This window comes from Mobula hypostoma, chromosome 2 (assembly GCF_963921235.1).
Source record: "Mobula hypostoma chromosome 2, sMobHyp1.1, whole genome shotgun sequence".
In the NCBI taxonomy this organism is placed as follows: Eukaryota; Metazoa; Chordata; class Chondrichthyes; order Myliobatiformes; family Myliobatidae; genus Mobula; species Mobula hypostoma.
Genome location: NC_086098.1, coordinates 74059178 through 74075873, shown reverse-complemented (window position 1 = coordinate 74075873; position 16696 = coordinate 74059178). Strand labels below are relative to the sequence as shown.

Here is a 16696-nt window from a genome sequence, read left to right as displayed (position 1 = left end):
TAGTACTGCACAGGGGAGGGGAGGGGGTCAAAGTAGAGTTGCAGGGGATGGGAACCAGAGTGCCAGGACAGTAGAGGAGACAGATGTTGTTAAGACCTTAGGCAAAGTCCGGAAGCAAAAGGTTGAGCATGATGGGACTAATGTTCTGAGTTGTGTATATTTCAATGAAAATATTTCAGGAAAGGCAAATGAGCTCAGGACCAACCCATGGAATTATAATATTGTAGTCATTTGTGAGATGTGGATGCAGGAAGGGCAGGACTGGCATTTCAATATTCCGGGGTTCCATTGTTGGATGTGACGGAGTGGGAGGGATTAAAGGAGGAGGGGTGGTGTTACTAGTCAGGGAAAACGTCATGGCAGTACTCAGTCTGGACAAACTGGAGAATTCGTCCAGTGAGGTTTTATGGGTGGAACTGAGGGGTAGGATCACATTAGTGGGGCTATATTACAGACCATCCAACAGTCTTAGGGATTTAGAGGAACAAATTTGTAGACAGATTGCTGATTGTTGCAAGAAACATAAGGTTGTGATAGCAGGTGATTTTACCCTTCAGGTATTGACTGGGACTCCCACACTGTAAAAGGACTGGATGGGATAGAGTTTGTAAAATGTGTTCAGGAAAATTTCCTTAATCAGTAAATAGAACTCCCAATGAGAGAGTATGGAATACTTGATCTCCAAATAGGGAATAAGACAGGGCAGGTGACAGAAGGTTGTGTAGGGGAACACTTTGTATCTAGTGAACAGAATGCCATTAGTTTCAAGGTAATTATGGAAAAGAATAGGTGCAGAGCTTGGGTTGAGATTTAAATTGGAGAAAAGCCCATTTAGATGGCATCAGCAAAGATCCAACAAGTGTGCATTGAGACAGGCTGTTTTCTTGCTGTACTTGGTAAATGGGAGACCTTAAAAGGTGCAATTTTGAGAGTACAAAACTTGTATGTGTTTGTCAGAATAAAAGACAAGGAAAATAGCATTAGAGAACCTTGGTTTTTGAGAGATATTGAGACCCTGGTTAAGAAAAAAAAAGGAGGTGCATTGTAGGTATAGGCAGGTAAGAACATACGAGGTACTTGAGGAGTATGAGAAATGTAAGAAAACACTTAAGAAAGAAATCAGGAAGCCCAAAAGAGACATGAGCTTGCTCTAGCACACATGGTGAAAGTGAACGCTAAGATCTGTTAAGAACAAAAGGATTGCAAGGGACAAAATTGGTCCTCTGGAAGATCAGAATGGTAATCTAAGTGTGGGGCAAAAAGACATGGCAGAGATCTTAAAGTGGAGAGAGACACATATTATACAGAAGTGAGGCAAAGCAGCAGGGAGGTCATGGACCATTTACAGATTCGAGTGGAGGATGTTTGCTGTCTTGAGGCAAATCAGGGTGGCCTAAATCCTCAGGGCTTGACAAAGTGTTCCCTTGAATGCTGTGGAAGGCAAATGCAGAAATTGCAAGGGCCCAAGCAGAGATAGTTAAATCATCCTTAGTGACTGGTGAGGTACCATTAGAGGATAGCTAATGTTCTTTCACTGTTTAAGAAAGGCTCTAACCAGGAAGTTGTAGGCCGTTGAGCCTGATATCAGTGGTGGGGAAGTTATTGGAAGGTATTCTAAGAGACTGGATACATGAGTATTTGGATAGACAATGATTGATTGGGGATCGTCAGCATGGCTTTGTGCATGGTAGGTCTTGCCTAACCAAATTTGCAGAGTTTTTCAAGGATGTTACCAAGAAAGTTGATGAAAGCAAGGCGGTGGACGTTGTCTATATGGACTTCAGCAAGACTTTTGACAACATCCCGCATGGAAGGTTCGGTTGCTTAGCATTCAAGATGATTTGGTAAATTGGATTAGATATTGGCTTTTCAGGAGAAGCCCGACAGAGGTAGTAGATAGTTGTCTGTCTGACTGGAGGCCTGTAACCAGTAGACTACCATAGGGATCGGTGCTGGGTTCATTGTTGTTTTGGTATCTACATCAACAATTTGGATGATAATGTGGTTAACTGGATCAGTAAATTTGCAGATGACAAGATTGGGGGTGTATTGGACATTGAGGAAGTCTATCAATGCTTACAACACGATTGGACCAGCTGGAAAAATGGGCTGAAAATGGCACATTGACTTTCATAGATAAAAGTATTGTGTACAGGAGTTGGGTTGCTATTTTGAAGTTGCATAAGATGTTGGTGAGGCATAATTTGGACTGTTCTGTGCAGTTTTGATCACCTGCCTACAGGAAAAATGTAAATAAAATTGAAAGAATCCAGAAAAAATTTACAACAATTTTGCCAGGACAGCAGGACCTGAGTTATGAATAGATTAGAACTTTATTCCTTGGAATGTAGAAGATTGAGGATTGAATTAATGAAGGTATTCAAAATTATGAGGAGTATAGACAAAATAAATGTAAGCAGGCTTTCTCCACTGAGGTTGGGTGAGATGACAAGTATAGGTTATGTTACGAGTAAAAGATGAAATGTTTAAGGGAAACATGAGGGGAAACTAAACTAATCTCTTCTGCCTACACAATATCCATATCCTACCATTTTTTCTCACATTCATCTGCCCATCTGAAAGTCTCTTGAATGTCCCTAATATATCTGCCTCTACCACCACCCCAGGCAGCACACTCCAGGCACTCACCACTCTATAAAAAATGTGCCCCTCATATCTCCTTTGAAATTACCCCCCTCACCATAAATGAATGCCTTCTGGTATTAGACATTTCAACCCTGGGAAAAAGATACTGACTGTCTACTTTATTTATACCTGATTTTATCCTTTAAACCTCTATCAGAAATTCCCTCAGCCTCCACTGCTCCAGAGAGAACAACTCAAGATCATCCAATTTCTTGTGGATGCCCTCTAATCCAGGCGATATCTTGGTAAACTTCTTCTGTGTCCTCTCCAAAGCCTCAACATCGTTTCTATAATGAGGTGACCTGAACTGCAATACTCCAGATGTGGCCTAACTAGAGTTTTATAAAGCTGCAACACAACTTTCTGACTTCTGAACTCAGTGCCTTGACTAATAAAGACAAGCGTGCCATATGTCTTCTTAATCACCCTATCAACCTGTGCAACCACTTTTAGGGAGCTATGAACTTGGACCCCAAAATCCCTCTGCTCATTAACACTGTTGGGGTCTTGACCCTAACAGTATATTGTCTCTTTATATTTGACTTACTAAGATGCAACACTTCACATCTGGCTGAGTTAAACTTCATCTGCCATTTAGAAACATAGAAGACCTACAGCAGAATACAGGCCCTTCGGCCCACAAAACTGTGTCGAACATGTCCTTACCTTAGAAATTACCTAGGGTTACCCATAGCCTTCTAGTTTTCTAAGCTCCATGTACCTATCCAGGAGTCTCTTAAAAGACCCTATTGTATCCACCTCCACCACCATTGCCAGCAGCCCATTTTATGCACTCACCACTATCTGCGTAAAAAAAAAACTTAACCCTGACATCTCCAAGCATCTTAAAACTGTGCCTTCTCATGCTAGCCATTTCAGCCCTGGGAAAAAGCCTCTGACCAGCCAAATGATCAATGCCTCACATCATCTTGTACACCTCTGTCAGGTCACCTCTCATTTCTCTGTAAACTGATCACTGTACTCTTTGTTTGTTTTGTATGCATCCACAACACCACTAATCTTTGTACTTTCTGCAAATCTACTAACTCATCCATCTCCATTTTCATCCAGGCTATTTAGAAACATCAGAAACAGCAGAGGTCCCCGTACAGATCCCTGTGGAACACCACCAATCACAGACCTCTAGCTAGGATAAGTCCCTTCAACCTCTACTCTGTTTTATATGGACAAGCCAGTTCTGAATCCAAATAGCCAATTCACCATGGAGCCCATGCACTTTAATCTTCTGGATGAGCCTCCCATGAGTTACATTGTCAGACACCTTACTAAAATCCGTGTAGACAACATCCACACCTCTACCTTCATCAATCACGCTCATCACCTAGTTAAAAACCTCAACCAAGTTAGTGAGACACAACCTGCCCTGCACAAACAATGCTGGCTCTCCCTATGAGACCATGGCTCTCCAAATGCTCATAAATCCTCTCCTTAAGAATTCTGTTCAGTTACTTTCTCACCACTGATGTGAGACTCATCAGTCAATTATCTCTGGTTCCCTTCTTGAATAATGGAACAATATTAGCTACTTGCCAGCTTTCTGGGACATCTCCTGTGGATAGAGAGGATACGAAGGTATTGGTCAATGCCCATCAATCCCTTCTCTTGCCTCTCTCAATAATCTGGGTCATATCCCACCAGGCCCTAGGGACTTATCCATCTATGAGATGGCTTTTTAGAGCAGCTTGTGGTTGAGCCCACTGGGGGAAATCAGCTATTCTAGATTAGGTGTTGTGCAATGAACTGGAATTCATTAGAGAGCTTAAGGTAAAGGAAAGCTTTGATCATAATATGATAGAATTCACCCTGCAATTTGGGAAGGAAAAGCTAAAGTCAGAAGTTTCAGTATTACAGTAGAGTAAGGGGAATTACAGAGGCATGAGAGAGGAGCTGAACAAAATTGATTGGAAAAGATCACTGGCAGGGATGACAGCAGAGCAGCAATGGCTGGAAGTTCTGGAAGCAATTTTGAAGGCACAGGATATATACATCCCAAAAAAGTATTCTAAGGGGGATGGCACAATCATGGCAGCTAACAAGAAGTCAAAGCTAGCATATAAGCTGAAATGAGGGCATATAATAAAGCAAAATTAGTTGTAAATTAGAGGTTTGGGAAGCTTTTAAAAACTTACATAAGGCAACCAAAAAGTCATTAAGAAGGAAAAGATGGAATATGGTGGTAATCTAGCCAACAACATTAAAGAGGATTCCAAAAGTTTCTTCAGATAAATAGAAGCGAGAATAGATATCAGACCACCGGAAAATGATGCTGGAGAGGTAGTAATGGGGGACAAGGAAAAAGCAGATGATCTGAATAAATATTTTGCATCAGTCTTCACTGTGGAAGACACCAGCAGCATGTCAGAAGTTCAAGAGTGTTCGGAGGCAGAACTGTGTGAAGTTGGCATTACTATGGAGAAAGTTCTTGGGAAACTGAAAGGTCTAAATGGAGATAAGTGAGTTGGAACAGATTGTTTACACCTCAGTGTTCAGAACGCAGTGCCTGAAGAAATTGTGGAGGCATTAGTAATGATTTCAAGAATCAATCGATTCTGGCATGGTTCTGGAGGAATGGAAAATTGCAAATGTCATTCCACTCTTCCAGACGGGAGAGAGGCAGAAGAAAGGAATTATAGGCCAGTTAGTCGGACCTCAGTGGCTGGGAAGATGTTGGAGTTTGTTAAGGATGTGGTTTTGGGTTACCTGGAGGCTCATGATAAAATATGCTGTAGTTAGCATGTTTTCCTTGAGGGAAAATCTTGCCTGACAAATCTGTTGGAATTTGTTGAAGAAATATCAAGCAGAGTAGACAAAAGAGAATCAGTGGATTTTGTCTACTTGGATTTTCAGAAGGCCCTTGACAAGATGCCACGTATCAAGCTGCTTACAAGTTAAGTGCCCATGGTATTACAGGAGAGATACTAGCATGGTTAAAGCATTGGCTGATTGACAGGAGGCAAAGAGTGGGAATAAAGGGAGCCTTTTCCGGTTGGCTGCTGGTGACTAATGGTGTTCCACAGGGGTCAATGTTGGGACCGTTTCTTTTTACGTTACATGCCAATGACTTGGAGGATGGAATTGCTGGCTTTGTGGCTGTTTGTGGATGATATGAAAATAGGTAGATGAGCATGTAGTTTTGAGGAAGTAGACAGACTAGAGCAGGACTTAGACAGATTAGGAGAAAGGGCAAAAAAGTGGCAAATTGAACACAGATTCAGGAAGTGTATGGCCATGCACTTGGATGGAAGAAGTAAAAGGGTAGACAAAAATCTGAGGTGTAATGGGACTTGGAAGTCCTTTTGCAGGATTCCCTGAAGGTTACTTTGCAGTTTGAATCAGTGTGTGATGAAGGCCCGTCACTAACTATGGACAGCACATGGCACACTCAGTAAAACATTCATCCCCAGCTGTAATAATCACTGGGTCTGAACCAGAGCTGATGCATGGAGCTGTCTCATAGAGGCAGCAGTAACCTGCACAGGTGTGCTGATGGTGGAGGATATCATCTTTAATTGGATAATTGAGTTAATTAGCTTTTGGTTGGTCTAGGGGGAGGGGCTTAGCAGTTATAAGCCTCTGGTTACCAAGGCTTTGGGGTTAGTTTTTGCCAGGATACTGACTCACCAGTAGTTGAACCTTCCAGATACTGGTCTATTCTTACTACAATCAATTAAAACACCTTGACTGCACACAGGTGATCTCCATTTAACTAATTATGTAACTTCTCTTCCCAACTGATACCCCAGGTATCGGGTTTCCTGCCTGGACCACTCACATTTCTGCAGGTTGAGTGCAAGTCCTGCCACATTGATTTCACGTGGGACTCGACGAAGGTGCTCCAGATGTTCCTCCCAAGTCAGGCTAAAAATGACCACATCATCCAGATAGGCGGCACTGCAGTCCTCACAGCCTTGCCTCACTGTCCATAAGCCTCTGGAATGTGGCTGGGGCACCATGTAAGCCAAAGGGCATTACCAGGAACTGAAAGAGGCCTAGAGGGGTCCTGAATGCAGTGAGGGGCCGGGACTGGCTCTCCAGGGGGACCTGCCAATACCCCTTACAGAGGTCTAAGGTGGTGATGTAGTTGGCTCTCCCAATCCCCTCCAGCAGGTCCTCAATCCGGGGCATCGGGTAGGCATCAAAAAATGAGATGGCATTCAGTTTCCTAAAGTCAATGCAAATGTGAAGAGTTCCATCCTTCTTCAGCACAATCACAATAGAGCTACTCCACTCACTTGCAGATGGTTCGATGACTCCCAGCTCCAACATCAAGCAGACCTCCCCCTTCAATGCCTTCACCAGACGTTCTGGTACTCAGTAGCATGCTTGCCGTACTGGACTATGACCTGGTTTGACTCGGATGGCATACTGCAACACATCTGTATGGCCTGGTTTCTGTGTGAACAACTGAGGGAAGGTGTCGAATATGACTTGCAATTCCACTGGCTTCTTATCGTCCAGGTGAGAGAGATCCACCTTGGCAGGCTGTTTCCAGGCCTCCACTACACCTTCAGAGTCATCTTCCTCAATCACCCGGCGTGCCAGTAGTGAAGTGATGGAAGGAGGGCTGCTTCTTTCCTCCCAGGGTTTCAAGAGGTTCACATGGTAAGTTTACTTTTGTTTCCCCTTCTCCAGAGGCAGGATCTCATATATTGTACAAGTGACCTGCAACTACTTGGCACTACCAACCTCCTGTTGCCTGGCTCCTCTCCCTGATAAAGGATGCCGTTGTGAAGGACATACACTGAACCACCTACCTGGGCGGTGTAATTAGCAGAGATTAAGACCTTGCTTAACAGACACTTTAACAAAGGATCAGAGTGTTGTAACATGGTGATGTTTTCTGGCACTTCCCACAATATCTGACACAGCATTTTCAGACATTTCACAAGATAAAGGTGTACCAGCATGTTTCTCTAACCGCCGTTGCCGACATGTCTTTCTAGGCCCTTTGGTTCCAGCATTGCACAGACTACCACACAAGTCTGGCAAAGGTTGTATCCCAGACTGAGCTTGGGTTTTTACCTGGGACTGTGTCAACACAAAACAAAAGACATGCATTTTTGGTTCTGACACAGGTTTATGAGCATTACAGAGACTTTTACCCCTGCTTAGGAGATCATACAGACCGGGAAAATCCCACCCAAGCTCAGTCTTCAGGTTCTGTGTGCGGCACAAAGCAGACAATGAAGGACCGGAATGCCAGGGTGACTAGGTGGTACCTGGAACTTCAGATGAAGAATGAGGATGAGTGGGAAACAGCAGACTTCCTGTCAAGACTGTCAAACATTGCTGCTTCAGGAGAGGAGGGTGGTAATGTGACGAAGGCCCGTCACTAACTATGGACAGCACATGGTGCACTCGGTAAAACACTCATCCCCAGCTGTAATAATCACTGGGTCTGAAACAGAGCTGCTGCATGGAGCTGTCTCATAGAGGCAGCAGCAACCTGCACAGATGTGCTGGTGGTGGAGGATACCATCTTTAATTGGATAATTGAGTTAATTAGCTTTTGGTTGGTCTAGGGGGAGGGGCTCAGCAGTTATAAGCCTGAGGTTACTAAGGTTTTAGGGTTAGTTTTTTTTTGTGTTTAGTCGGAGGGTGGCTATATATATAGTTTTTTTTCCCCCAGTTTTTGTCTGGTATTGAGGTAAATAAAAGCACCATAATTTATTTTTGCAACTCAAGCCATCTGGTTATTTTTCTTAAACAATTGACCCACTTTTTTGTGACATAGTGGTGAGGAAGGCAAATGTGAAGTTAGTATTCAGTTCAAGAGGACTAGAATATAAAAATGAGGATGTAATGTTGAGGCTTTATAAGTCACTGATGAGGCCTCACTTGGAGTATTGTGAGCAGTTTGGGACACATACCTAAGAAAGGATGTGCTGACATTGGAGAAGGTTCAATGGAGTTTCAGGAGAATGATTCCAGGATTGAAAGGTTTATCATATGAAGAATATTTGATGGCTCCAGGCCACTACTCACTGGAATTCAGAAGAATGAGGAGTGACCTTATTGAAACCTGTCGAATGTTGATAGAGTGGATGCGGAGAGCCTGATAATACAGCGCCTTACAAGTTCTGTCTGAAAATCTAGGTATTCATAGGCACAAGATTCTGCAGATGCTGGAAATCTGGAGCAACACAATCAAAACTGTGGAGGAACTCAGGGGTCAGGCAGCATCTATGGAGAGAAGTCCATGGATCGATGGAGAACTTCTCTGCTTCTCCCTTAAGCAGACATTATTTTTTCAAATAATCAATATTGTCTTTAGTTGGGCCGTTGGAGTTCAGAGTTCAATTCTGGAGCTGTCTGCATGGAGTTTGAACATTCTTCCCATTATTGTGTGTGTTTCCTCCAGGTGCTCCACTTTCCTCCCACAGTCCAAACATGTACCTGTTTGTAGGTTACCAGGTCATTGTAAATTGTTCTGTCATTAGGCTAGGGTTAGATAGGTGGGTTGCTGGGTGGCATAGCTCATTGGGTTGGAAGGACCTGTCACACTCTGTGTCTCTGAATAAAACAATAAATAAAATAATTGGTCTCAAAACCAAGCTGGCTTCACCTGATTACCTTGAACTTTTCCAGTGGCTGCCAGAACATTTTTAAGCACAGATCCAGTCTTGGCATACATTGAGCTTACTAGCCTGCTTTCTGCTCCCCACCACCCCCACCCTTTACTAAATAAATAACTCAACAGGAGACAGCATGCTTAAATGCAATTAAAATATTTAATCATGCAGAACTTTAAAGAACTTAGCAGCATAAAAGTGCAAGTAACTCAGCTGTCAGAACATTTTTGGCCCTGCTTAGAAAGCTGATCTCTCCATGGAGTTATCATAATGGATACTAACTAGTGGCATTTAATTCTTATAATTTCACATGTAAACAGAACATTTTCTGGTTGAGTCAGATAACCATCAGTGGTAAGGAAGGCAAATGCAGTGTTAGCATTCATTTAAAGAGGACTAGAATATAAAAGCAAGAATGTAATGTTAAGGCTTTATAAAGTTTGGTCAGACCACATTTGGAGTAATTATGAGCAGCTTTGGGCCCTTATCTAAGAAAAGATGTGCTGGCTTTGGAGGTAGGCCAGAGGAAGTTCATGAGAATGATCCCATCAATGAAACGGTTAATGTGTGATTAACATTGATGGCTCTCTCGCTGGAGATTAGTAGAATGAGGGGGAATGTCATTGAAATCTATTGCATATTAAAAGGCCTGGAGAGAGTGGATATGGAGAGGATGTTTCCAATAGTTGGGGAGTCTAGGACCAGAAGGGACAGACTTGAAATAGAAGTTGGTCCTTTTAGAACAGAGACATGAGGAATTTCTTGAGCCAGAAGGTGGCAAATCTGTGGAATTCATTGCCAGAGACGGCTGTGGAGGTCAAGCCATTTGGCATATCTGAAGTGGATGTTAATAGATTCTCGATTAGTTCAGGGCATCAAATGGTATGGGGAAAATGGGGTTGAGGAGGATAATAAATCTCCCATGATGGAATGGCGGAGGAAACTTGATGGCCTGGATCTACTCATATTATGGTCTTATGATAATCTTCCACCTAAGTAAAAAGCAACTTTAGTTTATAACTGGTGACAGGATAACCTCATTGCGTGGATATATACGTAAACCACTGAATTGTTACCAAGTTACAGACCGATGAAAAATCATCTGCACTAATGGATTCAGCAATGTACTAGTACTGGATATGCTGAAATAGTGGAAAAGATATCCCATACCTAAAAGGCTTTAAAATCTTTATGTCTGCCACATGAATTTCAAAGAGACAGTTTCTGAAAACTTTGGCCTCAAGGGCTGCTAGAATTTGAGAAACACCCTACCTTTTGGTATGGCACGTACATGAAATAAAGATTCACCTTTGGTGTAAATGACCGTTTATTGCTAAAAATTCAAAATGAGCAAGAAGATAAAACAAAATTATCACTTGCAAGCTTAAGATTAACAGCAAAATGCTTTTTCTAAAAACAGAACAGAACTGACTGTTGGATCGGACCAGCAGGTTTTAATAGAGGCAGAAATCCCAGAATCAATTAAGAAGCAATTTGATGCAATAATGGGGAGGAGAATTGTATGTAACTTGAGCTCTTTTGACACATCACAGCGATACTTTTGCACTAGTAAATAGCTTGTGAAATATTAGTTTAACAAAAGCAGACAGTAGCAGAACACGCCAACAAAGAACAGGAAATCAGGAAAATCTGGAACAGATCTTCATTTTCCCCTCAAAGTCTTGCACTGACAAATCTACAGATATTGGAGTCCAATCATTTTTCATGTTTATGTTGGTAAACAGGAAAATGTTTTCAGTAAAAGCAAGATTCAAAAGACAAAAAAATGAATCAAAATCATTGCAAATGATTTTTGTGGTTGGGATTGAATGGTTTATACTGAAGCAAAAAACAATCTGCTGGAAGAACTCAGGGGTCAGAAGGCGTCTCTGTGGCTGGCATCTGTGGTTTACTCTGCCCTCAGTACTACAGTAAGTCAGGCCATCCGTGCTGAGAGATGACGTCATCAACTCATTGGAAACTTGACATTGGGGAAAATCACATACACTTTTACACCAACAGCAGCTCCCTAGTTCACCAAATCTCATATGAGAAGCAAGTATCCTTATGTGCAACTGTGTTATCAACCCAAGCAGAGGGTAAAGTTCTGAGGGAGAATAAAGTCCCTTGTATATTGGAGAACACTGATTACACAAATAGCTTTATAAATATTATACTTGGTAGGTCACAGTCTGTCTAATTGTATAGAATATTTACCTCATATTGATGTAACAGCTCAAAATTCGTCCACAACCGAACACTAGGTGAATAGCTGTGTTCACAATATGGTATGCAGATTTTATTTTATTTAGACATAGAGTATGGAGCAGGCCCTTCTGGCCCAATGAGCCACACCAGCCAGCAACCCACCTATTTCACCCTAGCCTAATCACCGAACGATTTACAATGACCAATTGATCTACTAACTGGTATGTCTTTGGACTGTGGGAGGAAATGCACGCAGTCAAGGGAATCACACAAACTCCCTTCGGATGGTGCCAGAATTGAACACGGATACCCCGAGCTGTAATCGCGTCACACTAAGTACGATGAGTAAGGTGAAGGGAGGGGGGAACAAGAGGCTTAAAGTAAGTTGGGGTTTTGAAATCAGAGCCATTTCTACAGGCAATGAATAAGCAAGACAATGAAAGTTGGGTCCTAACATAGGCAATGGGTAAAACAGCTAGCATGAACAAGATGACCCGAATGGTCTGTTTCTGTGCTGTATTACTCTGTGATCCTGTACAAACTTATCAAAACTGAGCTTTCCAATGCTTCCAGTTTGATTTTTTTTGGATCTGCACAATAAAGACATTCTCAAGTACACTCAGTTTGTAATTCAGAGTATTTAGCGGTCATTTTACAGACATGAACACAGACAAAATACGTGCAATTAATGCCAGCAGGAGCATTTCTTTAAAATGGATCACAGATGGCAGTTAAAACTCTGTCGAGTACCCGCGCTGCGGAAGCTTGAGCAGACTGAAGATCTGCAGCGCGTATGGTTGTGAAGCTTTCTGCTTCTCAAGTTGAGGCTGGATTCGGTACTGTACACGATTGAAGCCTGGCACACCGTCAGCGTTACCAGGTTACAATCAACCTGACCCGAAGGTGCGGCTTTACATTGAACAACATTGCAACATTGTGCAAATTCACCACTTTTTTCATCTATGCACAAACCTGTTGAAAGTTTAACTCACGAATTCATTGTCATTATAGTCATGCAATAAAGTATGACTATTTTATTTAAAGAAACAGCGCAGAATAGGCTCTAACGTCCCTTCGAGACACACCACCCAGGCAGCTCCCTGAACCCTCGATTTAGCGCTAACCTAAACAGGAGACAATTTTACAGTGGCCAAATACTCGGTATGTAGGAACTTGCTAAAGTTAAAAATAATTGCAAGACCAACATACCTGGTGTAGAAAGTGCCATGAAAATACTCCGAATTATTTCTAGATTTTTGAATAATCATATGACAATCAGATGATCTTATAGCAGAATAATACCTCGCCAGTAGCACTGTACTGCTGTGTATTTAACTATATGCTGTATGTGCACTTTATGTCAACTTGTACATCCACAGAATATATTTTATTATCTGTTAATATTATTGTGATAATATTATTTTATGTGCTGTATCTGATACATATTTTATGTTTTGCACCAAATAATTCCCAGAGGAATTTTGTTTCCTTAGCTGTACACGTGTGTCCAGTTGAATAACAATAAACTTGAACTTGAATTTAAGATACATTCAGCAGTAAATGTTTGAAAGTCAAAGGAAATAAAACTTGAAGCATAAAATGTGCTGTCAATTCATCATCACCATTACACAGTACTACATAAAATTAAACCAAGCACAAAGCAGGAAAAAAAATGCAAAGACTGAAATTTCAAATAAAAAAAAACAAAAATGCTGGAAATAGCCTGCTGGTCAGTTGGTGTCTGTAGAAGTTGAAAGACAACGTTTAAGATTGATTTCTTGTGCCCTTCACATTAGTCTGAGACATGATTTGCATTTCTCACTCCGCACACCCTGTCTGACCAGCATTTTATTTATTTTTATTACATTGTGTTTATTTCAGATAAAACCAGGGAAATTTACAGAGCAAGACAGAATTATGGGATTGATCAGTTGCAAAATTTGAAGTTGCTTTTTTCTAATATACTGTAAATGATATTATACTCTTAGTGGCCACTTTATTTGATATCACCTCTACCTAATACAGTAGCTACTGCATGTATGTTCATGGTGTTCTGCTGCTTTAGCCCATCAACTGCAAGTTTTGACATGTTGTACATTCAGAGGAGCTCTTCTGCACACCACTGCTGTAACACATGCTACTGTCACCTTCCTATCAGCTGGAACCAGCCCAGCCATTCTCCTCCAATCTCTCTCATTAACAAGACCATGCCTACAGAACTGCTGCTCACCGGATTTTTTTTTGTAAACTCTAGGGATTGTTGTGTATGAAAATCCCAGGAGATAAGCACTTTCTGAGATACTCAAACCACCCCATCTGGCACCAACAAGCATTCCATGGTCAAAGTCACTTGGATTACATTTCTTCCCAATTCTAATATTTGGTCTGAACAACAAACAAATCTCTCAACCATGTCTGCAGGCCTTTATCCATTGAATTGCTGCCACATGATTGACTGATTAGATATCTGAACATGCGTACCTAATAAAGTGGCCACAGAGTGTAATTAAACAGCTTTTGTTGCTCTTGTTCTGTCTTCAAAGCTACTAATTGATCTATGTCCAACTTAATGACCATAAAACATTGATTACAAAGTCCTTTTCAGAGATGTTGCCTTGTAGCAATTCTGACAGCAAAAATTATTTGAAGTAACAAGGTGACAAATGAGATTGAAACCCCTACCCCTCCAGAAGTGTCAAGGGCACCACAACATGAATCTGTTCAGGCTGTGGCTGTTGGTTGAAATAACTCTAGAAGATTTTTCTTCTCGACTGAAGAAAGTGCAAACCAATAAAACAATTAACCAAAATTCATGCTGGTTAACAAAGTCTTTGGTTGTGTTGTTTGGAGAGAAGGTTTTCAATGCAGCCTCTCTGATTGTTGATGCTGCCTTTTGAAAACCAGGGGGCACATAGCTAGGGTGAGAAGGGAAAGATTTAAAAGAGACTCTAGTGACAACTTTTTTGTGTGAAGGGTGGTGATGAGCTGCCAGAGGAAGTGATTGAGGGAGGTGCAATAGTATCACTCAAGAAACACTTGGATAGGTACAAGGAGGGCTGTGTCCTGGCCAAACACAGGAAATTGGAATGGGCTGGGTGGACAACATGGTCAGCACGGACTGGTTGACCGAAGGGCCTGTATCTATGCTGTATTTCTTGCTAACCCTGAACTATTGAATAAAGCCGCCTTCAAGGCAAATGTTATTGAAAAACTTGCTCACTCTGACGATTCTGAATCATTCCTTAAACAAACTGATTCACTTCGGTAAACTTGAAGTACCAATATCTGCAACACTCTAAGGCCATGTCTGTACAAAAACAGTCTGAAAAATAATCATCAATAAATGTGGATAATACATACACACAATAACTGTGTCATTCCAAACATTAGAGGTCAACACTTACATCAAATACGAGCTATTTAAAAAAAACAATCAGTTTTAGCAATGTTCTCCAAACTTTATCTGTGGGCTTATTAAATGCTACAGCAACACAATGAAAGCTAATGTACTGTTTAGATGTCATATATTTGATTCCAATTGAGGAAAGCTGAGTAAGTTGACCCCTGAAGTATAATTTTATTGATTTAAGGGCAGTGAATGGATCATCTTGGCAGCATCACATAAAACTTGAATAGATTAGGACTTTATTTCCTGGAGCATAAGGGAATGAGGGGATATTTGATAGTGGTGTACAAAATTATGAGGATATAGATAGGGTAAACACAAGCAGGCTGCTTTCCACTGAGGCTGTGTGAGACTAGAACTGGAGGTCATGGGTTAAAAGTGAGGGGTGAAATGTTTGAGAGGAACCTGAGGTGGAACTTCTTCAATCAGAGGGTAGAGCGAATGTGGAACGAGCTGCCAAAGGAAGTGATGGATGTGAGCTCGATTTCAACATCTATCTATATGTAGGTGGATGGGAGGGCTATGGTCCTGGTGCAGGCCAATGGGACTAAGCAGCATAATAGCTCAACATGGACAAGATGGGCTGAAGGGCCTGTTCTGTGCTGGAGTACTCTGACTCTATAAAACTTTGTGAATGCCATTGGGAGTTAGTAGCAGTTAACTAGTAACGAGACTGGGGAAGGGGTAGGTTTGCAAATGCAGCTTTGCATTTATGCAGCACGACACAGTCGCAAACCAGTTAGAACAATGCTTTACAACACCAGCTGCAAGATGAAGGTTTAATTCGCACTATTGCCTGTAGGTAGTTTGTATGTTCTCCCCATGACCATGAGGGTTTCCTCTGGGTGCTCCGGTTCCCTCACACACTCCAAAGACGTATGGGTTAGGGTTAGTAAGCTGTGGGCGTGTTCTGTTGGTGCCAGAAGTGTGGCAACACTTGTGGGCTGCACATAGCACGTCTTCGAACTGTGTTGGGTGCTAACACAAATGACATATTTCACTGTATGTTTTGATGCACATGTGACAAATAAAGCTAATCTTTCTTTACTTTCATAAACCTGTGAATCTCCAGTTGCCCTGAAGCAGAGTGAGACAGGACCAACCAGTGTAACCCATGTTCAACACCTTACCTGCAGAATCTCACATTCTCCGGATGCCTCGCTGACAGTTCTCCTTGGCGGAGTGATATTGGAGCGACAGGGATGGGTTCCTTCCATCTCAAGATGGCACGTATCTGGAAGGGAGATTGAAGCCACCCCAACAATCCAGAATCAACGTGATGAAGATCTCTCCTAGAGTAGTCTGTCTTGCGTCCAGTCGTGGCTGATGTACACTCAGCTCCAATGAACTTTTAAATCAAAGGAGTGCTGTACTGGGTAATGTTGACTGAATGGGTATACACATTCCATAACTGATGTGAAGCAACAGGATTTTAATTAGGTCACCTCCAGCAATACTCTGCAAATATTTGGATAAATAAAACCTTGGCTCTTGCCAGCATATGCCCAAATCTTATTGTGCAAATAAACTCTACAGATGTTTGGTTTCGAAATGCTTAAGTTACCAGGGTAACGCTAGTTAACAACATACTGACAAGCAGTAAATAAATCAGCTTGCAAGATTTTGATAATCTCTCTGACCTTGTCATTCCAGAACCCTTACAAAATGACAGAGGGACTCAGCTGGTGGGGCAGCATCTATGGAAAGGAATAAACAGTCGACCTTTCAGACTGAGATCCTTCATCAGGACTGGAAAATGAATAAACAGCCGACATTTCAGACCGAGATCTTTCATCAGGACTGGAAAAGGAATAAACAGCCGACATTTCAGACTGAGATCTTT

The 16696-nt window shown here is 41.8% G+C and overlaps 1 protein-coding gene across 1 annotated transcript in view; it reads right to left on the bottom strand.

Annotated features, from left to right (window-relative positions):
* The window catches only part of myom2b (myomesin 2b), a 215749-nt gene extending 199631 nt beyond the window's left edge, over positions 1-16118 (bottom strand). The window contains exon 1 of the mRNA XM_063038773.1: positions 15984-16118. The gene's annotated coding sequence lies outside the window, so the exon portion shown is untranslated. The remainder of the gene's footprint in view (positions 1-15983) is intronic.
* Positions 16119-16696: the final 578 nt, after the last annotated feature.